The following is a 27,634-nucleotide window of genomic DNA, read 5'->3' as shown; positions in this document are numbered from 1 at the left end:
AGATGCACACCTTCTTTGTAAATCCTGTGATGCTTGTCAAAGGGCCAGAAAAATAAGTCAACGTGATGAAATGCCACAAAATGTCATTCAAGTATGTGAAGTATTTGACGTTTGGGGTATTGACTTTGTGGGTCCATTTCCAAAATCACATAATAATCTCTACATTCTCGTTGCCATTGATTATGTATCTAAATGGGCGGAAGCACAAGCTCTCCCAACTAATGATGTACGAGTTGTAGTCAACTTTTTAAAACGTCTTTTTGCAAGGTGTGACGATCGCTCCAAATCCATATGGACGAACACGTCATTCATTGATTTCATTGCGAGGTATTTGACCTCTATGTGATACGTTTTGTAACATTGCATTCGTTTGAAAAGGTATTTCATAAATGAATATATAAATTCCAGGTTTTTTTACATCTGATGATTCCTACGTATAGACAATTACCATTTAAATGGTTTACAATAATACATCTGTTGACAATACAGTCAAAATAAGATACATGGTAATGGTTTGATGAATGCAAGTTTCTTGTATATAGCATGTATGACTCCAAGCACATAACTTGTATCACGTATGAGCAAACAGCGGAAGACTTCTAGAAACCTGAGAATAAACATGCTTCAAGTGTCAACACAAAGGTTGGTGAGTTCATAGTTTTAATATTACACATAATCCGTATATCAATGTGGATTACAAAAGTTCAGTTGTTTTATTCAAAACGTTTATCATTATGTTTTAAATAAAAGGTGGATCACAAGATTTCAGTTGTTTCATCCGAAACGTTTATCAATCGGTTCTACAAAGTTGAGAACCCTGGTAACTAAACTTTAACGTTTATAATAAGTACCCCTCGTTTAACATGCAACCAACATGTACAATACACGCAATCCAACGTGTACTAACTTCAAATAGCATACGTCTGTTTTATAGTTCAGGCTAGAGTTTCTTTCTATACCTGGAACAGACGGGGATGTCAAGCCCTATGGATCCATATACTACTACTCGCGCCCACCAGTTCTTATAACTGGCAGTTACTAGTTACCAAAGCTAAGGGATTTTCGGTTCAAACTCGGTGTAGAATTTAGTATGTACTTGTATCCATTGCGTTTAAAATAAAGTGCATGTATTCTCAGCCCAAAAATATAGATTGCAAAAGCAATTAAAAAGGGAGCAATGAAACTCACGCATATAAATATTGTATATCGGTTAATAAAGCATTTGCATGTATTCTCAGCCCAAAATGTAAAGGGTAAAAGGGATCATATGAAACTCACGCATATAAATCTAGTATTTTCAGTATTTATAAACAGTCGCATGTATTCTCAGCCCAAAAATATATTGAGTAAAAGGGATCATATGAAACTCACGCATATAAATCTAGTATTTTCAGTATTTATAAACAGTCGCATGTATTCTCAGCCCAAAAATATATTGAGTAAAAAGGATCATATGAAACTCACTGTTTAATATTGATATACAATATTGCAGGAAAGCACGTAGACGCATCGGAGATGATAAACACGAGGTTTGATTCACAAAAAATACCCCCGAACATTACCCATAACCTCCTTGGCAATAACCCATAATTTCCTTAGCTCTAGCTTGCTCGAAAACTCATTTTGAAAATTACTTGGACAGCACTCCGTCGTAATATTTGATGTACATTATTATTTTTGTATCGCAAAAATAATAACACTAATAATAAAAAAAATAATAAGATTAATAATAATCTTATTAATAATAATAATAATAATAATAATAATAATAATAATAATAATAATATAAATAATAAATAAAATAAATACGGAGTAATATGTATGTGTGTTTTTTTTTCTTTCTTTACTCGACAGAAAATGTTGCAATTTATAGAACCTGGCCTGAAATCTGGAGTCATGCGACTCGCATGGAAATGGCCTTCTGGCCATGCGACTCGCATGAGGACCAGGGACAGCTCACATTGTTTTGGCTCCTAGCTTGTCGACATAATATAATATAAAATAAATATAAATATATAAATAATTAATATAATTATTTATATATTATATTTTATTCTTGTGCATAGTAGACTAGATATTTTTGGTCCGTTGCGTCGGGCGTTTCTTCTTGACTCGGGTCCCGGTTCCGGATTTTCAGACGCCCTTGCGTACTATTTTATATCGTGTACTTTGCGTTCCGCAACTTGTACTCTTGTCATTTTTAGACGTTCTTCATCAATAATTTGAACCTTTTTAATTGTATCTTGTACATTTGAGCATTTTGGACCTTTCCGTCTTCAATTCTTCGTTTTCGCCTTTTGTCTTCGCACTTATTAAATATAAACGAATATTACTTGAATATGGAACAATTACAACTAAAATCCTGTCTTTCTTGGGGGATAATGCTATGAAATATATGTTCCTTTTTAGCCTTATCAATAGCCTTAAATTATCCCTTAATTATATCACTCAAAGTGTATCTTAAACTTTCGAGTGTTTTGGTCATTTACTTCTATAAATCATCGTCTCGCTATTTGTTAAAATATATTTTTATAATAGCGTTTTACTGTAGCAAAGCCAAATTTTACTGTAGCAATTCACTGTAGCAAATAGTGATTTTCGAAAACACTGTAGCATTTTGAGTAATGTGGCAATTTGAAAACACTGTAACAAATTAGTGTTTAACTGGTTCATCTTAAACGCTTTAGTTAACTTATCTAAATATCAATTGAATCAATAAACGAATGTTACTATCGTTTATTATATATATGTATATATCTTTTTAATATACATAAATCAGTTTTTAAATACACATTGGAAGTTATTTATAAATAAATTTTAATAATAAATATTTCAACTTATCATATACATTCAAATAGATATTTAAACCAATAAGTTTAATGTACGGTATCAAACAATTAATACATTGTTACCTTTTCATGTTATAGTATATATGTATCTATTTACATATAATTGTTCGCGAATCGTCGAAAACAACCGAAGGGTATTTAAATATATAAAAGTAATTCAAAAATTTTGAGATTCAGTTTTACAGACTTTGCTTATCGTGTCGGAAATGTTAATCATACAAAGATTAAGTTTAAATTTAGTCGAAATTTCTGGGTCATCACACAAGGTTTGGAACATCGAAATCTTTAATAAGTGATCGGGGTACTCATTTCTGTAATAATCAACTTGAGAAAGTTCTTAAAAGATATGGAGTAACTCATAAAATCTCAACCGCTTATCATCCACAAACAAGTGGACAAGTTGAAAATACCAACCGAGCTTTAAAACGTATTCTAGAGAAAACCGTAGGATCAAATCTGAAAGAATGGTCCATGAAATTGGAGGATGCACTCTGGGCTTTTAGAACAGCCTACAAAACTCCAATTGGTACCACACCTTTTAGACTCGTTTACGAAAAAGCATGTCACCTTCCAGTAGAAATTGAACATAAAGCATTTTGGGCTTTGAAGACATGTAATCTTGATTTACATGAAGCCGGACGTCTACGATTAAGTTAACTAAACGAATTAGAAGAATTAAGACTTGAAGCATATGAAAATTTCTTAATCTATAAGGAAAGAACGAAGAAATGGCATGATAAAAGAATCCGAAGTTCAAAAGAATTTAAGGAAGTAGATAAAGTTCTTCTTTTCAATTCACGATTCAAGTTATTTGCTGGAAAATTGAAATCAAGATGGTCTGGACCATTTATAGTCAAAAGAGTTTTCCCATACGGAACAATAGATTTAATAAATTCAAATGGGATTGAATTTAAAGTTAATGGTCACAGAGTTAAACATTACATACATGGTCCGATGGAAGTTGACAATGAAGTCAATCATAATTTCACAACCCAAGAAAACCCTCAAAATGAAAACATAAATATGTTATCAACAACATATGAAAAACCAAAATTAGAAAATAGGGAGGATTCAAATTGGAGTGATGAAGAAGAATTCCTATATAAACCTCCCATTCCAATAAATGAAGAACAAGAAGTTCAAGAGAAAGAACCAAGAAAAAATCACCCAAAAAGGGTTAACAAACCAACTCGACTTACTAAAGTAGGAGACCCGGGTGAATTTATCATTTCTTGTTTGCTTAATGATGGTGCTATATATAATGGACTCGCAGATTTAGGAGCAAGTGCAAATATTATGCCTCTTTCCTTATACAAAAGATTAGGTGTGGGTAAATTAAAACCAACCAAAATAGGTGTTCAATCATTCGACCTAACCATTAAACACCCGGTTGGAATAGCAAATAATTTACTTGTTAAAGTGGGAAGTTTGACCTTTGTTGAAAACTTTTTAGTTATTAATATGGAGGAAAACCGTGATATTCCTCTAATTTTAGGTCGCCCATTTTTAGCAACCACCGAGGCATTCATTGATGTAAAAGAGGGTAGAATGACACTTAGGGATGGTGATGAATCGGTCACTTTTGTAAACCAAAAATCTAGATCTCCACCAACCAAAACTTTTAAACCAATAAAAACACCTAAGTGTGGGGAAGATGAAGAAACACTTAATGATGATCCGATAACAAAGAACCCTATTGATGATACGGAATTAGATGAACCCGTTTTTAATAGTTCAACGAAGAAACTTTATAAACGGATTCACGATGCTAGGATTAAGGGAAACTTTAAGTTATGTAACCTATTAGTATCCAATTTATCGCCTAAGAAAAAGGCGATTTTAGTTGAATTTGTGAAAGTTACAGAAGAAATCAACAAATGGATTGAAGCAAAAGTCAGAAATATACAAGTTGTTAATGATCCAATTGAAAATGAAGTTAATCACAATTTCGACACCACAGTTAACTAAGTGTGGGGAGAATCAAGTCTTTTTAGGGTAATATGTATTTCTGTTAGAGTTAGATATTCTGTTTTCATATAGTTTCCGAGAATGGAATCCGAATGGTCTTTCCCTAGCAGACCTTAAAAAACTAGTCTTCTCCCCCCATTTTGAATTTTTATTTTTTTTTGGTTTTACGAGATGAAGAATTCCTATGAACTAAATCATGGTCTAATGCTACACGCTTTGATTACTAAACATAATAATGACGCACTCCCGAGTGACCTGGTATCAGTAATAAGAGCCAAATTGGACGGAGTAAGAAAAGAACTCAGGAACGATCATAATAAGTTACATTTTGGTAAAGGAAAATCAAAATCCGCAGCGAAAAGAAGAGCACGACACCTTGAAAGATGTCACAAATGCGGAAAATGGTCACACGAAGGTAAATGTTCAAACAATCAAACATATTCAAATACCGAGTTCGTTACTTTATGCAGAGAAGGACCGTTCATATGTTTCGAAGAAAAATCATTGAATGCTCGAGGTTACCCCTATGTAGCTATGGAAAACCAATTAGTCCGACTATCTTATGAGTGGGCTAAAACAGGTCACTGAGAATTCTTTCTTACAGTTAAGTTTGTACAGTTTTCAGTTTTTATTTTTATTTTTATTGCTTTTAACCTTTTGATATTAAACGCTAAATTGTTCGCTATAAAGTATTAAATTGATACTCAATAAAATTAGGTTTTGCGACCGAAATTATTGATATCATACAAAAATTTATTACATCACTGCGAAATTTACCGTTTATTCTTAAGGTATAAATATCTTTAATCAATCAAACCAAAATATTTCAGAAATTCGTCAGGAGTAAAATTAGGTTATGGAACCGAAATTACTTTACCGAAAAGAGGGGCGTATATTTTTGATAATATTTGATTGATTAAAGTGGGATAAAAGACCAAAAAGATTTTTAATTTTATTTTTACTTTGTTTTTAAAATTAATATTATATTATTAATGTAAACTTTTTAAAATCAATATATTTAAATTTGTAAATATTTGAAAAATTAATATTTTTAATATAAGTTTGTACGTATAAAAACAAAAATATTATATAAGTTGGTGTGAATTCTTAAAATATTAATAATATGAATTTTAATTTTATGCATTTTAAATTTAAGTTTGGTGTGAATTTAAAAATAAAAATTAACTTTACTTCATTAAGTTAAAAATATGATTTCTAAAATTCGTCGTGAGTTGAAGACTAGGTCGTTGAACCGAAATTGCTTTACCCAAGGGAGGGACGAGAATTTTTATTATCATTATTTTTAATCTTATTGAATTAAAGTATGCCAAAAACATTAAAAAAAATAAAATAAAAAAAATTGTAATGGTTTTTATAATTTTCTAACTTTTATTATTAGATTTTAATAATTTTTGAATGTGGGGTGATATGCCCAACTTCAAAAATATGTATATATATATATATATATATATATGTTTGTATTTTATCTCATGTATAAAAACAGGGTAAAACAGCGCATTTTCAAAGACTGTCATTAAAGTTCAGCAAAAGCTATTAATTTTGACGACAAAACGAAAAACAAATGTGATGTAACAACAAGACGGAATAAATAAATGATGTGCACCATTTATCATTCAGCAAACAAACGCCAATATGTTTGGAAACTTTGGTAAAATTTAATCATTTTTCTACGCTAAACACCCTCAATAATTTAAATTGTTACTGATTTCTTGCAAATGAGGGCATTGCAAGATCTTAAGTGTGGGAAGGGGTTAAATTCTTTCGGATTTTTAAAATTTTTAACTTAAAACACTTGGTTACCATTAAAAATACTAGTAACGCAGTAGTTATATTAGAATCTAGTGCTCTCTGATAATAAAGAATAGCCCTAGTCTTATATACTGACTACCCAATTCTAGTAAAATTTTCAAAATTTTTAATTAAATGAACTCAAAATCATGTTTATACATATTTATGAACGATAAAACTAGGTGTTAACGCCAAAATTATTATTACCTCAGAAAGGACATAAATTGAGAAACAACCTAAAATGTTAGAATTCATTTAAAATGGAATAGAGGACAATAAAAAGGCAAATAAAAGAAAATAAAAGCCAAATGTGGGAAAATTTGCCAAGTTATTTAAAACATATGTCACATATTTTTGTAACAAATAAATGAAGATATTTTTGCTTTGGACTAAACTAATCAGTTTTACCCGATTTACTGTAATATATTTGAAAGAAAGATGGATCTACACGATGAATCAATTCCGTCATTAAAAGGAAGTAAAGTCTTCCGAAAAAGAAACGCGCTTCTTGATTTAGGTCAGGAAGTTGTCGTCCAGACCAGCTGTAGGTTGACGAAAAACCTAGAAAAGTCATCACTAAAATCAGCAGGAAATCCACGGACCTCAGCATCAAACAAGGTCGCCAAGTGGTCAGACTTATCCTAACCATGAGAGGATCTGTCTCGTAAAATGGGGAGAACGCCGTGCAAATTAGCTGGATAAGACTAATGAATCAGACCTCCAGAAAGTATAATCTCCTTAAAGATCAAAAATCAGCTTTTAAGCCTGATATTACTCAATCCTTGAGATTGACTTTAAAGATTGAGAATTACAAACTCATGGAATTCGATGATATCTAAACTCGAGCTTGAACGAGAAAATATTTTGATCAAAATTACAAACCGATTTGTTTTCTGAAAACCCATTTTCAATGCGTTCATTACTATTGAACGTAAAATCATAGGAATTCACCTGAAATTCATTAGGTCACCTGAACTAAATCGGGTGTCAACCGTAAGAACGGTGGTTGCATAGCATGGTCGAAGACAGGACCTTGTGCCAGACCAAAAAAACTATAGGGTGATCTTTACTATTGCTCCTACAAGGAATAGTAATTGCATCCGACATGATATAGACCATAATCAAAAGCATGTCACGGGACATTGCCTTAACAGTTGCTTGTTCAACGCTTTCCGTTACAACCGGACGGTAGTTTACCGAAAGGTAATATACGGAGCAAGTATACTGGACGTGTTGCTTTCCCAATACAAGGTTAGTAAGTGGGTGACACAAAACCGTAAGTTTTGAGCTAAAATTTTCAAGTATGAAACCCACAAAACCCACAAAAACATTTTGCAAACACCGGTGAAGGGTTATTCCGGAAAACTTATCTAGGGTAAAAGCTAGATTGAATTTTCAAAAGATCAAATGTTTTCATAAAGATCCAATTTCCTAACGGATCTAAATTTTTATAGTCATGTGGGACTGTAAACCACATCATTACTATCATTGTTCATACCGCCGTATTGAAATCACTGATGTACAAAGTGTGAAGAATAAAGAAGTGATTCATGTATATTTTCATTTCAAGACTATATTGCTTGAGGACAAGCAACGCTCAAGTGTGGGAATATTTGATAATGCTAAAAACGAACACATATTTCATAGCATTATCCCTAAAGAAAGACATGCTTTTAGTTGCAGTTGTCCTATTTACAAGTAATATTCGTTTAAATATTAAAAGGTGAAGACAAAAGGCATATTCGACGAATTGAAGACGCAAAGGTCCAAAAAGCTAAAAAGTACAAGATACAATTAAAAAGGTTCAATTTATTGATAAGAAACGTCTAAAAGTTACAAGAGAACGATCCGCGAAACGCAAAGTTCAAAATATTAAATCGTACGAAAGCACGTTCGAAAAGCCGAAACCGGGACATGAACCAACTAATAACGTGCGACGCAACGGACCAAAAGTTACAAATTAATTATGTATATAAATATAATATAATATATAATTAATTATATATATAATATATATATATATATAATATATATATATATATATTATATTTATATAATAAAATCCGTCGGCAGTCAAAGTTCAAGGAATGTTAGGTGAAACTGGAGGCTCCGCACTCGCGGAGTTTGAAGGTATAAAAACTCCACACTCGCGGAGTTTGTAGGCCTATAAAAGGTCACGAATTTTACTCGAATTTTACACCTCTTTTTCTACTTCCCTCTATATTATACATATACATATGTATCAATTATCACTTCAATTCGTAGTATCAATTTGTAATTTTAATTTTAAGTTGATAATAATAATAAGGGTAGATTAGTTGAATGTTTTAAGGTTTTGTAAGTCGGAACTCTGTCCGTGTAACACCGCGCTATTTTTAATCATTGTAAGTTATGTTCAACCTTTTTACATTAATGTCTCGTAGCTAAGTTATTATTATGCTTATTTAATGCTGAAGTAATCGTGATGTTTGACTAAATATTAAAATTGGGTAATTGGGCTTTTGTACCATAATTGGGGTTTGGATAAAAGAACGACACTTGTGGAAATTAGACTATGGGCTAGTAATGGGTTTTATATTAAATTAAACGATACCTCGTTAATTTAATATAAAGGTTATAATTTGACGTATCTATAAATAACCACATACGCTTAATCGGGTACGGTGGGCGAGATATCTATAAATACCAATAATTGTTCATTTTACTGGACACGGGACTGGATTAATAGTTAATGGACTAGTTAAAACAGGGGTGGATTACATTCAAGGGTAATTGGTGTAATTGTTAACAAAGTATTAAAACCTTGGTTTACACGCAGTCGATAACCTGGTGTATTCATTAAACAAAGAATTAAGACCTTGTTACAGTTTGAATCCCCAATTAGTTGGAATATTTGACTTCGGGAATAAGAATAATTTGACGAAGAACTCCGCACTTTATAATTATGACTGATGGACTATTATGGACAAATTCGTATGGACATATCGAATAATCCAGGACAAAGGACAATTAACCCATGGTAATAAACTAAAATCAACACGTCGAACATCATGATTACGGAAGTTTAAATAAGCATAATTCCTTTATTTCATATTTTATCGCACTTTTATTTTATTTAATTGAACTTTTAATTATCGTACTCTTAATTATCGCAACTTTAATTTATCGCATTTTTATTTATCGTACTTTTATTTTCTCACACTTTTTTTATCGTTATTTACTTTACGCTTTAAATTAAGTTATATTTATTTTTAATATTTTGCATTAGGTTTTAACTGCGACTTAAGTTTTAAAATCGACAAACCAGTCATTAAACGGTAAAAACCCCCTTTTATAATAATATTACTACTTATATGTATATTTGTATTTTTACAATTATAGGTTAAAATTTATATAGCGTTAAACTTGTTTAGTGTATCCCTGTGGAACGAACCGGACTTACTAAAAACTACACTACTGTACGATTAGGTACACTGCCTATAAGTGTTGTAGCAAGGTTTATGTATATCCACTCTATAAATAAATAAATAATTTGTGTAAAATTGTATCGTATTTAATAGTATTTCCTTGTAAAAATTAATAGTATTTTATACCCCTTCGCTTTAACATCAACCATCACCTAAAGATTTATAATTAATTATCTTTGAAAATTCACTCGATTTATTGAAAAACCATCAACCAGGACCCGAACCTCATAAAGCACATAAACACCTTCAACAACCAATTTCTCTAAATGAGAAAGCTCAAACCCGCCTGCATAACACTTCAGCGACACCTTCCAAAATTTAAAAGTGCTCAAACTTCCAGATAACTCCACTATTGATTTCAAAATGAATGTGTTTGTGTTTGACCCGCTCAAAATGGAGAGAAACTACCCTCATGAGTTACTGATAACTCCTAAATTATACAGTTTTTTGATAACATTTTGAGGAGTTATCTTAGTATTTTTGAGTCATTTTGATGCCAAAACACACTAAAATGGGTAAAAATGGGAAAAAGGAATTTCTAATGATTATGTCCAAGTTATGTATTAAACAGGATCAAAAATGAAGAAAATTGCGAATCGGCTGTATGAAGCCGCCGACATGGTTCTAAGGAAGCCGCCGGCTTTGAGGTTGAAAAGTACCAGAATGTTCCAGAATTGATAGAAATTGAAAGAACTTGTTGATCAAGAAAAAGGCAAAGGAAGCCGCCGGCTTCCCAATGAAGCCGCCGGCTTCCCAATGAAGCCGCCGGCCTGGTTGACACGTTTTCTCAACTTATTGATCAAGTTCAAGTAAAAATGGAAACAAAATCAAGATAAAATCAGAAAGATCCGGCGAATCAAGTGAAACCGCCAGCATGGCAATGAAGCCGCCGGCTTCAGTATGACGGTTACAAGAATTGACTTGCTGATTAAGTTTAAGTTGCACGAGGAGTCATCGACTCAAGGCAAGCCGCCAGCTTCCCACTGAAGTTTCCGGCTTGGCCACCGCCCAAGAATCCTATAAATTGAAGCCCCTGGTCTCAGTTTTCATATGTTAAAAAGTTTAGAAGTAGATAGGTCGTTTTTAGGGGTTTTCTCTAAACCCTTAGGTTAGATTTACTCTTTTGTAATCAAGATTCAAGATTTTATTCAAGTAATTTTACATCTACCTTCTTTTCAAGGTATGACTCTATCTTTAATTTATTGTTTTGTCTATTTTATTTTCTGTATTCATTTCTGTTCGTCTTTTACTATGAACTAAACGTTCATAGTGATTACGTGGACGAAAGTTAGACTTCATATAGGATTCAGATGAAGCCGCCGGCTTCACACCCAAGCCACCGGCTTGGTGTGAAGGAAGCCGCCGACTTCGTGCTTCATTCTCTGCAGTTTCTGGTTCTTTTCCAGGTCTGTATGGTTGAGTTTCTGTAATGATATTTAAATTGTTTCGAATATGTTTTGCTTGATTACACTTGTTTGCCATGCTTAATGATTAAATAACATGATTTTAAGGTTGATTATTCATTGATCTGATAAATCTATTATTTGATTCATGCTACTTATTTAGATCTAGTCCATCAAACTTGTTAAATTAAATTGCATGCAACTAAGTTAAAGAGTTTAATAGTGATAAACTTATTCGATTTGAATTACGCTTATATAATAGAAGTTGATATTGTTAGGTTTAATCGAAGATCCTTAGTTTGGATTTGTTTAATTAATGATTGCATGAAAACTTAGTAGTAATTGTGTAATACCCATAAAATTTAAATAGTTATTTTTTAATTAAACTTGCTAAATATTTATGAATTCACTACCATGAAATATAGAATAGTTAATAGATATAAATATAAATATAGATATAGATATGACTAATATAGTGTATATTTATTTTGTAAATGTTAATATACTCATGGGCTATATATGTAAAAGTTAAATTTAATAATGCCAAGTTGTAGTCTTGATGTAATTTTTTTAAAATAGTCGATTGATTTTAGATAGCTAAAGAGAATGCACATGTTTGACAGCTCATTTTTTTTGTATCGTGGGCCTTAAATTTCGTTTAATATATGGTGATAATATAATATGTAGTATATTATTTCTTATATAAATAATACCTACTCCACTTTCAAAGATTTTGTTTCGATGCATTTTAGGGGTTAGTTAAGAGGTGGATTTAAAGTAAAAAGAAAAAGATACACTTGACACCTCACATCCTTATCAACTAAGCCTTAGAATTCGGTAACATTCTTATTTTTATATGATATTAGAATTAGAATATTATATTATGTTGCCTATTGCCTATTTGCCTATATAAGCTAAACCACAACACAATACTGTAATTGAAACTCATAGAAAATAAATATTCAAGAAGTAAGAGTCTTATAACAGGATATTAGTCGGCAACAAGTACTCATATGGTTAAAATTAATTGGTAGGGAGTCTTCTTTCTCAAACTAATTCAATATCGTTTTCAATTCCTATGATTCTTTCAGCGTTATTTGATCATAAATTTTTAAGTTATGTTTTATATGCTTCAAAATATGATTTGTGCTTCTAAAATGATTATGTTATTTGTTCTTATTTATGGCAACAAAAGTATGATTTATGAAACTATTTTTGTCAGTTATGATATGGTTTTGATTTGTGTTGTTTCGAGCTATTACTCACATCTTTTGGGGGGCACCGGGGATGTGACATTGTGGAATTGATGAATTCGGTAGGGTGAGTGGTTGTGTCTTGCCTGCACACCAACTCGTATTGTAGGGTGCACATGTTTAGGGTACATCTGGATCTGCAGGTCCTATGTACAAAATTATCTGGCGGTTGTATGTTGGTCCATGGGACTTAACATGCAAACGTATGCGTTCTGTAGGAGCACGATATGATACTTTTGAAATTATGAATTTGTCGGCTTTATACGAATTGATTTTGATTGATACGATAATAAGAATTTTAAGATTTTATTTGAAAATATATTTTTGGGTCACAAAGACTTGTGTTTGAAAATACAAATGCTTGAAAAAACTCATATATTATGCTCGTTATTTTATATCCGTTCACTGGGAAATTGGCTCAGCCGTAGTTTTTCCTTTCTTCTACGGCAGGTACTCAGGGTTGATATGGGGAGTGAAAGACTTAAAAGACCTTGAAGATTATGGTTTATAGATTATAATTATTTTCAGACTCCTTTAATGATATGTATTTAAAAACTTATTAGAAACTTTAAATATTTAGAGATTATTATAACGTTCCAATTCCATGCCGAGTTGGGGTGTTACAAATTGACTTTCAGCTAGTAACTTGAGTTGATCTACTTGGTGTTTAATAGCTTATATAATTTGTCAGTCTATTTGCATATTGATCCTCATCACAAGATTGGTATGTATCATGTAATTGAATTGAACATGAAGAATTAAGATGTTAGTTATGCACATCACATATCTAGCATATGCTTTAAATCCTGCTTATTGATTACTATGCAACACTTAGTTTAACCTATTAAGGGATAATAATTGGTCTATGATTGTTATTCTACTTTGTGTTAATATAAGTTATGAAACTTATCTAATATGAATTCCGTATGAATTAATTGTCCATGTAATCACTTGTATCTTTACTTGTATCTTTATTTTATCTTGATTTGAATCTTCAATTCCTTATTTTATTTATCTTTAAAAAGCAAACTCTTTCCTAAGAGAAATGTATCCCATAAAAGACATAAAAATATATCTTTAATTCTTTAATAAGAATTAAATAATAAAGCAACTCTTATCGTTACCACACTTCTCTTGGGACGATAACCTTACATACTACCTCTGATCGGGTTTTGTTGCTCGTTAGGGTGTTAAAGTGTATTAAATAAAGGTTTTATAAATTTAAAAGTTGAAGAATAAGCTAAGCACTACTGCACACACTTTCAACACATCAACTTTTTGGCGCCGCTGTCGGAGAAGTGAAGCACCTTCCTTTAGGGGAAGTGTAGCGCGGTAAATACGTAGATTGGATATACTTTGGTTATTGATATTTCTTGAAAACGGGTGATGACTGTCTTCCTTTAGGAGAGGGTTGTTGGGGTTCCGATTTAAAGGCTCCTGCCCGAACCTAGACGCTGACGGGTCACTTAAGTGTTGACAGATTCAATAGGTCGTGTATGTTTGATTATTCGTTGTTATGCGATAAAAGTTGTTATTTAATATTTATATGATTAATTACGTCTTTAATATTTAATATATTTATTAATTTAAAATTTACTTATATCCTAAGATATTTCTTAAAAGATTTTCTCCTAAAACATTTCTTTTCATGATTTTAGATCACCTGATTACTCGGTCCAAGAAACCGGTCTTACGAAGAACGTTGTCAAATCCTGATATATTATTTAAACTTTCTAAGGATTCGAAAATTGTTAAGAAATTAGATTTCCAAGAAGGAACTACTTCTAGTGATGATTCATTATCTAGCCCTCCGTCTAGTCCTGATTCTAATTTGGGTCTCTTTTTGGTTCAGAAATTAAAATGACTGATTCAATGTGTGACGACCCGAAAATTTCTGACCAAATTCAAACTTTATCTTTAAAATGATTTAATGTTTTTGACACGATAAGCAAAGTCTGTAATGTTGAGTCTCAAGTTTTGGAACTATATTCATGTAATCAATTATTCTTTGACTGTTCTCGAAGATTCACGAACAATATATATATATAACTTAATGTGCATATGCATATGCATATATATATATATATATATATATATATATATATATATATATATATATATATATATATATATATATATATATATATATATATATATATATATATATATATATATATATATATATATATATATATATATATATATATATATATATATGATTTCAAGTTATTTAGTAGACGATAGTAACATTCGATTATTGATTCGATTGATATTTAGATAAGTTAACTAAAACGTTTAAGATGAACCAACTACTGGGAATTAGCAAATCAGTATTTTGAATTTCATAGCAATTTTTCGCCAACAGTTATATATATACATATAACGTTTACCTTCAAGACTTACAGACTTCGAATGTGAAGTTTCTGAAAAACACCCTAAACTACGAACTAGTTCTCGAAATCTTAAAAAAATGCTGATGATGCAGCAAAAACTGTAAATGACTTTAACAGTCGAAAGTTTGATGATAAAGAGTAGTGTGTTGGAAAAGCACAGAAAAAGAAAAAATTTGGTACTGGAAAACAAATTGAGCAAACCATGAAGGAGGCTGTGGACAAATCACAAAGACTAAACCTGCCTTCAAGAAAATACCTTTCTCGATGATTCGGTCTTTCCAGATATTCTGGTAATTTGACAAATCAAGATCGTGCCATTACAATTTCTTTCTTAGAACATTAACTATGTTCATTCCGAAATGTATAGCTACGAATTCTGGACCATTATTCGCTTGACTTGAAGTCGGGAAGGAAAAATGAAAGCATGGAGCTCCTAAATATAAGGGAAAATATAAAGCCTGACAACAACACATATATTACAAACCGTGTATATCAATGCGTATAGCAATATAAAGACACGGGAGAATGAAAAATACTATAACCCCAAGGTAATAGTAGAAGAAAATAATTTCCTCTGGTGGCAGATGAAAAAGAAGAATGAAGGATACGATAGCCAAGAAAATATCAAGAATCAGAACTGGATTAAGCATTTCACAATCTTTTGGAAGTATGAAATAAGGAAGAAGATGTAGGAGTGGTGAAAATAATGAAACGAAAGTGGTTAATTTATAGCAAAATACCAGACATAGCAATCGAGGCAGATTACGCATTTAAAGGAAATCTTAATTTCCTTAAATTTCGAAGAATCAAATCTTATTTAGATTATGAAGATTTTCTATTCTTTAAATTCCGAAAATCAATCGTAACTACGTCAAAAGTTAAGACGAATATCTATTCTTTCATTTCACTCTTTTACGATAACTTCTCTCATACGCCTCGAGAAATCGGATTGGTTTATCCATATTATTCAACGGTGATAAAATTCTATTTATCAACTCATATTCGTCATGAAAACATTTTTATTGTTAGCCATGATGACCTCACTTAAATTTCGATACGAAATTTCTTTAACGGGTAGGTACTGTGATGACCCGGAAATTTCTGACCAAATTTAAACTTTATCTTTAAAATGATTTAATGTTTTCGACACGATAAGCAAAGTCTGTAATGTTGAGTCTCAAGTTTTGGAACTATATTCATGTAATCAATTATTCTTTGACTGTTCTCGAAGATTCACGAACAATATATATATAAATTAATGTGCATATATATATATATATATATATATATATATATATATATATATATATATATATATATATATATGATTTCAAGTTATTTAGTAAACGATAGTAACATTCGATTATTGATTCGATTGATATTTAGATAAGTTAACTAAAACATTTAAGATGAACCAGTAAAACACTAATTTTCTACAGTATTTTCGAATTTCTACAGTACCCGAAAAGCTACAGTGTTTTCGAAAATCACTATTTTCTACAGTAAAAAAACTTTGCTACAGTAAAATACTATTTCAAAATGAAAATGTATATATGTATATGTATATACTATGAGACGATGATTTATAGAAGAAAATGACCAAAACACTTAATTGATTAAAGCTACACTTCGAGTGACATAGTTATGGATAATTTAAGTCACCAAAGAGCCAATGGCTTGGCGGTATCGAGGTCACCCTTACAACCTTGAGGTTGAGGGTTCGAGTCCTGCTTAGGACAATTCGTGGTGTATATATTCGAGTTAGATTTAAGTGGGTGTGTGAGTTTGCCTTTAAAAAAAAATGGATAATTTAAGTCTATATTTTGACAAAGGTACGAGTCATGAAATGAAAAATGCAAGTTTTCTCAGCGTACGAAAGGACGATCGAAAAATCGGAACCGGGACATAAGTCGAGTGACGACGTACAACTTATCGGAACAAAAATTATAAATTCACTATGCACGAGAATATAATATAATATATAATTAATTAATATAAATTATATATATTATATAATATATTAATATGTCGATGAACTAAATTACAAAACAAATGTGAGCTGGCAGGAGTAGCCATGTGATCGCATGGCATATAGGCACAGAGCCCATGCGATCGCATGGGGTCTGGATTCAGAAAACACTATAAAGCTCGATCAGTTTGTGTTCAAATTCATTCATCTATCTCTCTGATCTTCACACATACTCCGTAATATTTATTTTTTTATTTAAAGATTATTATTATTATTATTATTATTATTATTATTATTATTATTATTATTATTATTATTATTATTATTATTATTATTATTATTATTATTAATCTTATTATTATTGTATTTGTATATCGTTATTATTAGTATTATACATAAAATACTACGATGAGGTCTTGAGCGTATTACTTTCAAAACTGGTTTTCGAGCGGGATAGAGCTAAGGAAATTATGGGTTATAACTATGGAGGTTATGGGTAATATTCGTGGGTATTGTTTGCAAGTCAAACCTAGTGTTTATCATCTCTGTTGCGTCTACGTACTTCTCTGCAATATTGAATCTCGATATTGATACGTGAGCATTCATATTTTATCTTTTATATATTAATTGTGTATCCATGTCTAGTGCTCGAGTATATATATTTATGCATGCTTGTATGCTAAATTTCGTCGTTAAACAGTTTATAATGAATCATGAATTAAATACATATATTACTAGTAAAAGGTATATGATATACATGTTTTTGGAAAGCTGGCGAAAAATCAATAACTTTTTATTTAGAAATCGCGTAATTTCGATGAACGAATCAAAAGATATGATCAACTGAATTATGATTGACGTAAATTAGAATTGCTTTTGAATCTGCAATTAATATTTAAACAACTTGTTTGTAAGATTGATAAATTGGATTTTTGAATATTACCAACCGAGTAAATGAATCCTTATATAAGGTACATCTCGTTTTGTTGAACTATTGTCAAAATTGACTTTTTGAAACGACTTTGGATAACTTTTGTGTGTCGATCTCGAGCATTAGGATTGTGATACACTATGACCTGACTTAGCTTGATAGACATTTATTGACCAACATATGTTCTCTAGGTTGAGATCTACGGTTATTTGGTAATCCGAGTTTCGGTCATATTTTGGTGAACGAATTTATATGCTGCTAAGGTGAGTTTCATTTGCTCCTTTTTAATTGCTTTTGCAATCTATATTTTTGGGCTGAGAATACATGCACTTTATTTTAAACGCAATGGATACAAGTACATACTTAATTCTACACTGAGTTTGAACCGAAAATCCCTTAGCTTTGGTAACTAGTAACTGCCAGTTATAAGAACTGGTGGGTGCGAGTAGTTGTATATGGATCCATAAGGCTTGACATCCCCATCTGTTCCAGGTTTAGAAACCCTAGCCTGAACTATTAAACAGACGTATGCTATTTGAGTTTAGTACACGTTGGTTTGCATGTATTGTACATGTTGGTTGCATGTATGTTAAAACAGGGGTACTTATTATAACGTTAAAGTTTAGCTACCAGGGTGCTCAATCTTGTAGAATATTTTGATAAACGTTTCTGGATGAAACAACTGAAATCTTGTGATCCACCTTTATGTACAGATTATGCAAAACATTAAAACTATGAACTCACCAACCTCTGTGTTGACACTTGTTAGCATGTTTATTCTCAAGTTCCCTAGAAGTCTTCCGCTGTTTGCTTATATGTTAGACAAGCTATGCGCATGGAGTCTTACATGGCATATTTTTCAAGGAAACGTTGCATTCACCATATCATCACCATGTATCTTATTTTGACTGCATTGTCAACGAAAGTACTATTGTAAACTATTATTTACGGTGATTGTCTATATGTAGAAATCATCAGATATCGAAAACCTTTGATTTAAATATTCATTTATGGTGAGCCTTTTCAAAAGAATGCAATGTTTACAAAACGTATCATATAGAGGTCAAATACCTCGCAATGAAATCGATGAATGACGTGTTCATCCATATGGATTTGGAACGATCGTCATAGTTGGTATTAGAGCATTGGTCCTAGCAAACCAGGTCTTGCATAAGTGTGTCTAACTGATAGTTGTTAAGATGCATTAGTAAGTCTGGACTTCGACCGTGTCTGCATGTTAAAAGTTTTGCTTATTATTTCTTGTCGTAAATTACATGCTTATCATTCTTAAAGTCTAGATACGTTTTCCTGCATTTATTGCAATAATAGTGTATAGACAAAAATTCATATCTTAGCGTATCTATTACTGTAAACTTTTCCTGACACCTTCCGAAAATTTCTCCGTGATTTATGGAATTTGGTATTATATATACATATGTAAATTATGTATTGAAGAATACCAAACTAAATTCTATAATCTAATTCATATAAAAAATCATCTCCCTAATTATACAAGATGGATCCCGTATCTAGTTCAAATTCCTTAAACTCCGACAGGTATTCCGATATGGATATTCACCTGAATTCCGAAGACAGTGTAACCGGAATGGATCAACCAATCAGCCATCACCTATTCTGGATGAATTGGGGACGGGTTCGTAGCCTGCTTAGTCATTGGAGACAAGAAGAAGGTGATCCCTTCCATCCACCACATTGCCCTCTTGGCGAAGAACCTGAAGCACTTACTGGCGAACCTATTCGAGACACCATTTTCTCTCTCATTTTCAGAGTGTCTCGTCACGATTATATATTATCTCAAATTCTAGATCTTATTCGTCTACTCGTCCGAACCAACAATCACCCCGGTGTAATAGAAGAAGTCAACGAGCTTCGCGCTCGGGTATTGGCTTTGGAGAATGTGGTGCAAAGGTTACAAGCACCAGCATCAGCACCGGCAGCAACAGTACTACCATCAGCAACACCAACAGTACCATCACCACCACCACCAACAACATCCGCATCCCACAACTCAACATCACAATCTGTACCTCGAACATCAACGTCATACGTACCATAGATACCAAGGAATACCAACAACAACAAATGATGAAGTATTGATTCATAACTTCATCGAAGAAATATTTTGCAGAGAATATGTAGTTTCTAAAAGTTTTAGAGATATTATAGTCCTAGTCGAAAACCAGATGAGATTAATATTATGTTAACTCATTAAATCCATGATTACATCTAAGGAAAATATATACGTAGGTATATTTTCATAAAGATTGTAATTAAGAAAATTCTTTTGTACAAACTGTTAATGGTGAGAATATTTTAACGGGTAGGTAATACCCGAGAGATATATAAATTCACAATTAATATGTTACATTCTTCGATTCTGATTCAACAAATCATCAACTATACTCACTACTTTCACAACAATAAATATTCTTTTATAAAAATCAAAGCAACCATCCTCATCCAAATTTGATTACATATTTTGATTTTGACAAATCAAAATCCAAGTCAAGATTTAACAAAAGACATCATTCTTAGATTCCTACATCTTTCGAAGCTATACTTTGACTTCAAAACTGTGCTAGAACATCATAGAACCCAGAAAAGTATTTGTATCATTCAAATTCCTAGAACATCATATGAATATTAACGATTACAATCTATGTTCAAATCCCTCGAAATTCCTGAAGACACTTTAAATAATGAATCATCGAGATGATGATCCAACCACATGTTACCACAGTCTTGTACCTGAAAAACCCTCGAAATCAAAGTCATAGTTTAACACGTATCCGTGTCAGACCCTTTGGCATTTATTAGCTAAAATAACTTTTCAATCTCTTTTCAAAATAGACAGTTTTGTCACCACTCCAGCAAAATCACCTTCAATTGTTCATTCGAATAATCCTTATTATAACGATTACCCCTTCATCATTGTTACCGAGGAACCTTTTATATTCCACCATATTAGCAGTAAACTTATCAAAAACTTCATTGATCATTAAGCCTCTCCGAAAAATCACGATAATTATTCATTGAAACTCTATCAAGTACCCATATACAACTTGTAACAACAATTGTCATACCAACTACTGGGAATTAGCAAATCATTATTTTGAATTTCGTAGCAATTTTTTGCCAACAGTTATATATATATATATACATATAACGTTTACCTTCAAGACTTACAGACTTCGAATTTGAAGTTTCTAAAAAACACCCTAAACTACGAACTAGTTCTCGAAATCTTAAAAAAATGCTGATGAAGCAGTAAAAACTGTAAATGACTTTAACAGTCGAAAATTTGATGATAAAGAGTAGTGTGTTGAAAAAGCACAGAAAAAGAGAAAATTTGGTACTGGAAAACAAATTCAGCAAACCATGAAGGAGGCTGTGGACAAATCACAAAGACTAAACATGCCTTCAAAGAATCCAAATGATTCAGTGTCTGCTGAAGTCATTAACGAATACCTTGCTTCTGACTCTAAACATTTACGGACAAAATCTTCTTCATCATCTTTCGATATTAGAAGTTCTAAGATATCATCATATCTTTCATTATAAATATATTCGATGTTTCTGAAGATATCTTCATAACTATTGTTATCCAAAATTATTTACTTCTTCGTGCTATCTGTGTAAAATCATAAAATAAACTATTTTAGTTTCTAAATTCTGAAACCTTGGAGTTTAAAATATGAATGTTTCTGAAGTAGTGTTGGGAACTGAAGCATGAGTTAGTATAATATAATGACACTTGATCAATGTGATTATATTACAGTAAGTCATGCTGAGCTTCTAATGGAACGTGATAAAGGATCACAGATCATACCCTCATCATGAACCATGTTACATAACTCTTTCATTCTATTTAATCTATAAATATATCAAGAAAATACCTTTCTTGCGGTCTTTCCAGATATTCTGGTAATTTGACAAATCAAGATCGTGCCATTACAATTTCTTTCTTAGAACATTAACTATGTTCATTCCGAAATGTATAGCTACGAATTCTGGACCATTATTCGCTTGACTTGAAGTCGGGAAGGAAAAACGAAAGCATGGAGCTCCTAAATATAAGGGAAAATATAAAGCCTGACAACAACACATATATTACAAACCGTGTATATCAATGAGTATAGAAATATAAAGATACGGGAGAATGAAAAATACTATAACCCCAAGGTAATAATAGAAGAAAATAATTTCCTCTGGTGACAGATAAAAAAGAAGAATGAAGGATACGATAGCCAATAAAATATCAAGAATCAGAACTGGATTAAGCATTTCGCAATCTTTTGGAAGTATGAAATAAGGAAAAAGATGTAGGAGTGGTGAAAATAATGAAACGGAAGTGGTTAATTTATAGCAAAATATCAGACATAGCAATCGAGGCAGATTACGCATTTAAAGGAAATCTTAATTTCCTCAAATTTCGAAGAATCAAATCTTATTTAGATTATGAAGATTTTCTATTCCTTAAATTCCGGAAATCAATCATAACTACGTCAAAAGTTAAGACGAATCTCTATTCTTTCATTTCACTCTTTTACGATAACTTCTCTCATACGCCTCGAGAAATCGGATTGTTTTATCCATATTATTCAACGGTGATAAAATTCTATTTACCAACTCATATTCGTCATGAAAACATTTTTATTGTTAGCCTTGACGACCTCACTTAAATTTCGGGACGAAATTTCTTTAACGGGTAGGTACTGTGACGACCCAGAAATTTCGGACCAAATTTAAACTTTATCTTTAAAATGATTTAATGTTTTCGACACGATAAGCAAAGTCTGTAATGTTGAGTCTTAAGTTTTGGAACTATATTCATGTAATCAATTATTCTTTAACTGTTCTCGAAGATTCACGAATAATATATATATAACTTAATGTGCATATATATGTATATATGATTTCAAGTTATTTAGTAAACAATAGTAACATTCGAATATTAATTCGATTAATATTTAGATAAGTTAACTAAAACGTTTAAGATGAACCAGTAAAACACTAATTTGCTACAGTATTTTCGAATTTCTACAGTACCCGAAAAGCTACAGTGTTTTCGAAAAGCACTATTTTCTACAGTAAAAAAAACTTTGCTACAATAACTTTGCTACATTAAAACACTATTTCAAAATGAAAATATATATATGTATATGTATATACTACGAGACGATGATTTATAGAAGCAAATGACCAAAACACTTAATTGATTAAAGCTACACTTCGAGTGACATAGTTATGGATAATTTAAGTCTATATTTTGACAAAGGTAGGAGTCACGAAATGAAAAATGCAAGCTTTCTCAGCGTACGAAAGGACGATCGAAAAACCGGAACCGGGACATAAGTCGAGTGACGACGTACGACTTATCGGAATAAAAATTACAAATTAACTATGCACGAGAATATAATATAATATATAATTAATTAATATAAATTATATATATTATATAATATATTAATATGTCGACGAACTAAATTACAAAACAAATGTGAGCTGGCAGGAGTATCCATGCGATCGCATGGCATATAGGCACAGAGCCCATGCGATCGCATGGGGTCTGGATTCAGAAAACACTATAAAGCTCGATCATTTTGTGTTCAAATTCATTCATCTATCTCTCTGATCTTCACACATACTCCGTAATATTTATTTTTTTATTTAAAGATTATTATTATTATTATTATTATTATTATTATTATTATTATTATTATTATTATTATTATTATTATTATTATTATTATTATTATTATTATTAAAGATTAATATTATTATTATTATTAATCTTATTATTATTGTATTTGTATATCATTATTATTAGTATTATACATAAAATACTACGACGAGGTCTTGAGCGTATTACTTTCAAAACTGGTTTTCGAGCGGGATAGAGCTAAGGAAATTATGGGTTATAACTATGGAGGTTATGGGTAATATTCGTGGGTATTATTTGCAAGTCAAACCTAGTGTTTATCATCTCTGTTGCGTCTACGTACTTCCCTGCAATATTGAATCACGATATTGATACGTGAGCATTCATATTTTATCTTTTATATATTAATTGTGTATCCATGTCTAATGCTCGAGTATATATATTTAGGCATGCTTGTATGCTAAATTTCGTCGTTAAACAGTTTATAATAAATCATGAATTAAATACATATATTACTAGTAAAAGGTATATGATATACATGTTTTTGGAAAGCTAGAGAAAAATCAATAACTTTTCATTTAGAAATCGCGTAATTTCGATGAACGAATCAAAAGATATGATCAACTGAATTATGATTGACGTTAATTAGAATTGCTTTTGAATCTGCAATTAATATTTAAACAACTTGTTTGTAAGATTGATAAATTAGATTTTTGAATATTACCAACCGAGTAAATGAATCCTTATATAAGGTACGTCTCGTTTTGTTGAACTATTGTCAAAATTGACTTTTTGAAACGACTTTGGATAACTTTTGTATGTCGATCTCGAGCATTAGGATTGTGATACACTATGACCTTACTTAGGTTGATAGACATTTATTGACCAACATATGTTCTCTAGGTTGAGATCTACGGTTATTTGGTAATCCGAGTTTCGGTCACATTTTGGTGAACGACTTTATATGCTGCTAAGGTGAGTTTCATTTGCTCCCTTTTTAATTGCTTTTGCAATCTATATTTTTGGGCTGAGAATACATGCACTTTATTTTAAACGCAATGGATACAAGTATATACTTAATTCTACACTGAGTTTGAACAGAAAATCCCTTAGCTTTGATAACTAGTAACTACCAGTTATAAGAACTAGTGGGCGCGAGTAGTTGTATATGGATCCATAGGGCTTGACATCCCCGTCTGTTCCAGGTTTAGAAACCCTAGCCTGAACTATTAAACAGACGTATGCTATTTGAGTTTAGTACACGTTGGTTTGCGTGTATTGTACATGTTGGTTGCATGTATGTTAAAACAGGGGTACTTATTATAACGTTAAAGTTTAGCTACCAGGGTGCTCAATCTTGTATAATATTTTGATAAACGTTTATGGATGAAACAACTGAAATCTTGTGATCCACCTTTATGTACGGATTATGCAAAACATTAAAACTATGAACTCACCAACCTTTGTGTTGACACTTGTTAGCATGTTTATTCTCAGGTTCCCTAGAAGTCTTCCGCTGTTTGCTTATATGTTAGACAAGCTATGCGCATGGAGTCTTACATGGCATATTTTTCAAGGAAACGTTGCATTCACCAAATCATCACCATGTATCTTATTTTGACTGCATTGTCAACGGAAGTACTATTGTAAACTATTATTTACGGTGATTGTCTATATGTAGAAATCATCAGATATCGAAAAACTTTGATTTAAATATTCATTTATGGTGAGCCTTTTCAAAAGAATGCAATGTTTACAAAACCTATCATATAGAGGTCAAATACCTCGCAATGAAATCGATGAATGACGTGTTCGTCCATATAGATTTGAAGCGATCGTCACACAATAGAAGCGTTAATGAAAGCTGGTTGGGAAGGATTAGGTCATGCTATTACTCAGCCCGAAATAAAAGAAAATTTTGATATTAAGGGTCCTATTTTTCATTTGCTAAAACATAATCAATTTAGGGGTACGGAGAAGGAAGATGCTAATGCCTACATTCGAAATTTTAAAGATATTTGTAATCTATTTAACATTAATAATGTGGAGAGTAATATAATTTATCTTCGTCTCTTGTGATGACCCGAAAAATTTCGACTAATTTAAACCAATTCTCTATACGATTTATTATTTTGGCACGTTAAACAAAGTCTGTTAGATTGAGTCTCAAAATTTTAGAACTGTTTCATATATACAATTACCTTTGACTACTCTCAACGATTCATGAACAATTATATGTATGTATATATATATATATATATATATGTACAAGTAAAAACGACTTTCCTACAGTAAAACCTTAGTTGCTACAGTAAACACTATTTGCTACAGTAAACACTATTTGCTACAGTAAAACACTATTTGCTACAGTGAACACTATTTGCTACAGTGAACACTATTTGCTACAGTAACACTATTTGAGGTCGACGAACTAGCAAACAAAAACGGAAAAGGCGGCCATGCGATCGCATGGCAAAAACACTGAAAACTCATGCGATCGCATGAGCTACAGTAAATCGAAAAGTAATATAAATACGCAGTTTGTTCGACGAACTCTTTCACATTAACTCTCAATATTTATATTTATATTATAATTATAATTTTAAATTTAAGTTTAATAATAATAAGGTATATACGAGGGTGTTTTTAATTCGGGTTTCAAACCGCTTTAAGCTAAGGAAATATTAGGTATTATTCGGGGTATTGTTCTTGAATCCAAGGCCAACCATACAGTCGTCTACCATCATTACGTCTACGTAATTTGCCTACAATATTGAATCGCAATATTGAACTGTGAGTTTATAGTCTCCCTTTTTAAATACTTTAAATATTTTTGGGCTGAGAATACATGCAATTTATTTTAAACGCGATAAGACACAAGTACATACTAAATTCTACACTGAGTTAAACCGAAAATCCCTTAGCTTTGGTAACTAGTAGCTGCCAGTACATAGGATATGGACTGGTGGGCGCGAATAATTGTATATGGATCCATAGGGCTTGACATCCCCGTCCGAGCTAGAGCGCTAGCCTTTTAACGGACGTATGTTATTTGAGTTTAAGACACGTTGGTTTGCGTGTATTAAAATGAATGGGGTAATTATCACTATAGCGTTAAGTTTAGTTACCAGGGTGCTCTGTTACGTAGAATCTATTGATAAACTTTTGATGAAATCTTGTGGTCTATCTTTATATATGTTTATGACTCGAGCAATTAAACAAATAACTCACCAACATTCGTGTTGACTTTTTAGCATGTTTTATTCTCAGGTCCTTAGAATGCTTCCGCTGTGATGTGCTTGTTGCCTGCATGGAGTCTCTCATGCTTTGTACAAAGTTTATTGCATTCAAAATAAAACTGCGTTGTGTAATAAATAATTGGACTGTGATGTCAACCTGTAAATTAAAGACTTATGTATTTCGGGGTTTTGCTTATACCTAAGCACTTGCCCACATGTTTATAACTTTCTATGTTTAGAAAGTCACTTATTTTAATGAATGCAATATTTTATCAAAACGTATCATATAGAGGTCAAAACCTCACTGTGGAATCAATGATTAACGTGCCGCGTCAATAGCGATTTTGACGGGTCGTTACAGTTGGTATCCGAGCTTGAGGTCATAGGGAACCAGAAATTACATTAGTGTGTTTAACAGGTAATTGTTAGGATGCATTAGTGAGTCTGGACTATGACCATATTTGTTTTTACTGATTTTTGCTTATCATTTGGTCAAAAACATTATATGTAATATATTTATATGCTAACGTAATTGTTGTTTCAATTATGTGATAGATGACTTCCTCTAATCCTATCATTTTGTACGACTCGGAATCGGACACTGAATCTATTCTATCCACAACTGAAAAGGGCGTTCCAATACCTATTAAAGAAGAAATTGTGTTAGCCG

The 27,634-nt window shown here is 31.7% G+C and overlaps 1 long non-coding RNA gene across 1 annotated transcript in view; it reads left to right on the top strand.

The window, feature by feature from the left end:
- Positions 1–27,184, top strand: part of LOC139894550 (uncharacterized) — an 80,530-nt gene extending 53,346 nt beyond the window's left edge. The window contains exon 3 of the long non-coding RNA XR_011775067.1: positions 26,996–27,184. This is a non-coding gene — a long non-coding RNA (uncharacterized lncRNA). The remainder of the gene's footprint in view (positions 1–26,995) is intronic.
- Positions 27,185–27,634: the final 450 nt, after the last annotated feature.

Source organism: Rutidosis leptorrhynchoides, chromosome 2 (assembly GCF_046630445.1).
Source record: "Rutidosis leptorrhynchoides isolate AG116_Rl617_1_P2 chromosome 2, CSIRO_AGI_Rlap_v1, whole genome shotgun sequence".
NCBI classification, from domain to species: domain Eukaryota; kingdom Viridiplantae; phylum Streptophyta; class Magnoliopsida; order Asterales; family Asteraceae; genus Rutidosis; species Rutidosis leptorrhynchoides.
Note: the sequence above shows the minus strand (reverse complement) of the source record. Positions and strands in the feature narration are given on the sequence as shown.